The sequence below is a fragment of the Microcaecilia unicolor genome, chromosome 1 (assembly GCF_901765095.1).
Source record: "Microcaecilia unicolor chromosome 1, aMicUni1.1, whole genome shotgun sequence".
Lineage (NCBI taxonomy): Eukaryota > Metazoa > Chordata > Amphibia > Gymnophiona > Siphonopidae > Microcaecilia > Microcaecilia unicolor.
The window spans coordinates 648,197,696-648,203,027 of record NC_044031.1 but is presented as its reverse complement, the minus strand read 5'-3'; positions in this window follow the sequence as shown (position 1 = coordinate 648,203,027).

Sequence of the window (5,332 nt, the reverse complement as noted above, 5' to 3'; positions counted from 1 at the left end):
AATTAACTAGGCTCAGGTATCCAACACCTCACTTAAGTGTCATCGTCTTATCTTATGGGACTACCTGCCTCGCACTGCATCACCTCAGCCCAGCGTTCACCATAACAACCTTAGCCTCTAGGGGGGGGGGGCCAGTCCACCTTATACGGCACCCTCTCAGCCCTTGACCACATCCACTTTGAATGCAACCACCTCAGTCACAGGAGCACCCACCCTGTATAAGGAATGAAAGGTATAATGGGAACATGGCTTTAAAGTTAACATGCTCCATCGTGGTTATTTTAGAAATTCTATTCTTGTTCTGGGCATCTGAAAGCTTGTATTTAAGACATCCATATTGTATGGACATCCAAATTTCAATGTTACAAAGGCAGGATATGGACGTCTAACACTGAAGTATGTCCATATGGCAAGGGGGTGTGGTCTGGGCATATTTTGGGCTTGACTAGGAAGGGTCCTAGACATCCAACTCCGATCATAGATGGAAAGGGACGTCCAAATCTAACAAGGTAGACATTCATATTTAGACCTCGTACTTGTCACGTCTAGGTTAGAGAAAGGATCTCTGATTGAGCAGCTGTCCACTGGAGAGATAAAGGCAGGTCACCTCCTTAATCCCCCAGTGGCTGCTGTCCCCCTCCCTCTCTCCTGCCAGTGAAACCGGCAAGGCATACCAGGCTTTGTGACAGCTTCAGCTATTATGGATATTCTTAAAAAAAACATCATGCAGGTCTGAGGAGCAGCCTAATGGTTAGTGCAGTGGCCTGAGAGCAAAAGGATTTAGGTTCAAATCCCACTTCAGCTCGTTAGTTATTTAAGTTGTGAGCCTTTCAGGGACAGAAAAATACCTATTGTACCTTGAATATATAAGATACCTGTAAGCCTGAAGGCTATTGGTGTGCATTCAGGTACAGGAGGTATTTTCTGTTCCTGGAGGCTCACAATTTAAGGGCCCTGTTTACTAAGCCATGTTATAGGCGCGTTAGCGTTTTTTTTTTTTTTCCTTTATTTATTCATTTCACACATACAAGATCAAGAACACCTCTTGTACAATCTAGGAGATCTGTAAGAACATCTTTTCACAGGAAATCACTACCCGCACACACTCACCCGCCTCCCCCATTAGTCCACAAATAGAGCCAAGGAACCAATCTCCATCTTGGGCAAATCAAATCCATATAAACCAACACAAAAAAATGACTCTGATGGGAGTAGTGGCAGCAATTATAACTGAGGTGGGGATACAATCTCCGCCCCTGCCTCCAGAGAAGGAGCTCCCCTAACCCCCCGGGACTCCAGGAATGCTTTCAACTGCTCAGGTTCAAAAAACACATACTTAACAGCATTTATCTTCACCACACATTTACAGAGATAATTGAGCCAAAAGAGGCCCCCCAACTGAAACACAGTAGGGCGCAACTTAAGAAAAGCTTGTCGCCTCCTCTGCGTTACCTTGGTCACATCAGGATACATCCGTACTTGTACATTCAAAAACTTTTCTTTCCGAAATTTAAAGAATAACTTCAATATCCGATCTCTATCAAACTGAGAAACAAATGTCACTATAAGAGTAGCTCGCTCCTGCCGCTCCTCATCACCCTCCAACTCCCGAATAAAGTCCAACGTGTCAAACCGCCCAGTGAGATCCTCACCAGCAGTCCGCTCACCCTGGACCGCTCGCTTGAAGGGCTGCAAATAGTAAATCTGCGAGACAGGCGGGCATGCCGGTTCAGGCACTTTCAACACTTCAAGAAGATATTTTGTAAAAGTCTGTAACGGTGCAGTCAGCTACACCTTAGGAAAATTGATCAACCGCAGAGTTTTTACCCTCTGCCGGTTTTCAAGTGCCTCGATCTTCCTGTGCAACCATTTATTCTCCCTTATCATGGTGGCTTGCACCTCTTGAACCGATTGAATGGCCCGGTCATGGGCCTCAGTTCTTTCTCCCACCTTCTTCACTTGCAAACCCAACTGAGTAACAGTCTCAGTTGGAAGCTGAGAGGCCTGCAACAGTAACAGCATTTTAGTAGACAATGAAGTTTCCAGAGTTAATAATGCATCCCAAATCGTTTCCAACGTAAAGTTAGGAGGCTTAGGTAACAGTGAAGACTTACTCAAGACTGCAGCACTCCTCTCGGATCCCAAGGCAATACCAGCTCCCTCCTCCAGAAGCGATCTCACCAGAGCAGTATCTCCCTGCAAGCTGAAACTCCCCCCTTCCGGGGATTCGTGCGAGCTCCCAGCTGCAGCGGGTCCCAGCACAGAGCCAACCGCCCCTTCTTCGGGAGCCAGGAGACCCTTTCCGCTGACAGCCCGAACCGACGCAGGCATGGGAGGCGGTTCCCGCACCTCCTGGCTAAGCTCCGTCTCCGGCAGCAGGGACGCTTCGCCTCTCTCCGCCCCTCCCGACAGCGAGACACCCGAACTCAGCTGGCTGCCGCCCACCACAACGAAGCGGTCCAGCGTTCCCAAAGCGGGTCCCGCGAGTGCCCCAGGACCAGGCACCCGCTTCCCCTTCCTCTTCGGCATTCTCCAGGCAAACAGAAATTAGGTAAGCAAACACCGCCGAGCTGCCACGCCGTCCTCCCTTCAGGCCGCCATCTTGGTCCTCGCGTTAGCGTTTTTAACACGTTAACCATGTACACATGTTAATAGTGCACATACCAGGGGTGTAGCCAGACCTCGCCGGGAGGGGGGGCCAGAGCCCGAGGTGGGGGGCACTGTTTAGCTGTCTCCCCCCGCCACTTTGGACCCACCCGCTGCAGCAGCAGCATCAAACCCCCTGCCCCCCGCCGCCGCCACAGCATCAGCAAACCCCCATGCCCGTCCGCCCACCGCCGTAGCAACCCCCCCCCCCCACCGCCAATACCAACCCTGCCGCCGCATCAGGTACCTTGTTTGCTAGTGGGGGTTCCCAATCCCGGCCAGCTGAAGAGTCTTCTTCAGCGCCTTCGTTGTGTGATTTGATCATCTGTTTCTGACGCCTTACGTCCTGCACAGGGCTACATGCATGGAGCGGGACGTAAGGTGTCAGAAACAGATGATCAAATCACACAACGAAGGCGCCGCAGTCCAGAGGCGCTGAAGAAGACTCTTCAGCTGGCGGGGTTTGGGGGACCCCCGCCAGCAACCAAGGTACCTGATGCGATGGCGGGGCAGGCGGCGATGGGGAGGGTTGGCGATGGGAGAGGGGTTCAAGAGGGTCGTCAGGGGGCCGGGGCCAAATCTACGGGGGCCCAGGCCCCCCTGGCCCCACATAGCTATGCCACTGGTACATACCTACAATTTCCCTATAGGCACCTACACGGTTAGTGCATGCATTAATTGTGGGTGCATTAAAAATGCTAACTCACCTTAGTAAACAGGGCCCCAAATAACTAAAGAGCTGAAATGGGATTTGAACCTGACTGCCTTGGCTCTCGGGCCACTGCACTAACCTTTAGGCTGCTCCTCAGCCCTGTATGTTGTTTTGTTAAGAATGTCCATAATACCTGAAGCTATCATACAGACTGGTATACCTTGCCAGTTCCTATGCTGCATTACAGATATATCCATGTCCCATGTTTTTCCCCGTTCGTAAGTTAGATGTTTCAATTTGTAGAACAGATGTTCATATTGGACGTTTCCAGTACATGGACACCAATCTCACATGTATCCTGTTCTAAAATACATGTGCAATGGATGTCCATTTGTGACGTTCTTAGTTGGACATCCTTTTTAAAATACCGCTCCATATCGGCCCTATCTGATTAAGTCTGGTTGAAAAAATAACTATCCTAAAGTTATTCGACTGACTTTGACCAAGTATTTACAAAAGCCCAGGCTTAACTTGGGTGTCCCTCCGGGGGGAGTCTTCCTATTGGAATTTTAAACCTAACCTTAAAACTTGTTTCTTTATTTCGGATTTTTGCTACTGGCAGCCTGTGAAGAGAACTGGGCATGGTTGGCAAGTGTGATGGGCAGATGGCACTTGTAGTCTACATTATCTTCTGTTTCCAACCTCTTTATGTTCTCCTAATTCAGCGGTGACCCCTATCGGGCTTATTTTCGAAAGAGAAAGACGCCCATCTTTCGACACAAATCGGAAGATGGATGTCCTTCTCCCAGGGTCGTCCAAATTGGTATAATCGAAAGCCGATTTTGGACATTCTTAACTGCTTTCCGTTGCAGGGATGACCAAAGTTCAAAGGGGTGTGTCGGAGATGTAGCGAAGGCGGGACTTGGGCGTGCCTAACACTTGGACGTCCTCGACCCATAATCGAAAGAAACAAGGATCTCCCTGACGAACTTGGACGACTTTACCTGGTCGTGTTTTTCTTATGACCAAGGCACAAAAAGGTGCCCGAAATAACCACATGACTACCGAAAAGAATCGGGGATGACCTCCCCTTACTCCCCCAGTGGTCACTAACCCCCTCCCACCCTCAAAAAACATCTTTAAAAATATTTTGTGCCAGCCTCAGATGTCATACTCAGGTCCATCACAGCAGTATGCAGGTCCCTGGAGCAGTTTTAGTGGGTGCAGTGCACTTCAGGCAGGCGGACCCAGCCCCATCCCCCCTACCTGTTACGTTTGTGGAGGAAACAGTGAGCCCTCCAAAACCCACCACAAACCCACTGTACCCACATCTAGGTGCCCTCCTTCACCAATAAGGGCTATTGTAGTGGTGTACAGTTGTGGGTAGTGGGGGTTGGGGGGGCTCAGCACACAAGGTAAGGGAGCTATGTACCTGGAAGCAGTTTCTGAAGTCCACTGCAGTGCCCCCTAGGGTACCCGGTTGGTGTCCTGACATGTCAGGGGGACTAGTGCACTAGAAATGCTGGCTCCTCCCACAACCAAATGGCTTACATTTGGTCATTTTTGAGATGGACGTCCTTGGTTTCGATTATTGCTGAAAATCAGAAATGACCAAGTCTAGGGACGACCATCTCTACGGACGACCAAATTTCAGGATTTGGGCGTCCCTGACCGTATTAGCAAAACGAAAGATGGATGTCCATCTTGTTTCGAAAATATGGGTTTCCCCGCCCCTGGATGGGGACGTTTTGCAAGGACATCCATATCAAAACATGGACGTCCCTTTCAATTAAGCCCCTCCACATCTTCTAAATTTTAGCTGTGTTGCAAATACAGAAAACATAATATAACATGGCTTACATCACCCCCTGCATGTACTCACCCCAAATAACTTCTCCTCATCCCATGATGTTCATATCCTCTGGAAAACATGTCAGACGCCGTCCTGAGATTAGGAATTTGAAGAAGGTCGATATCTCAGATTATTATCTTTATCATTAGCATACGTCTGTGTAATTTATTAACACCACCAAA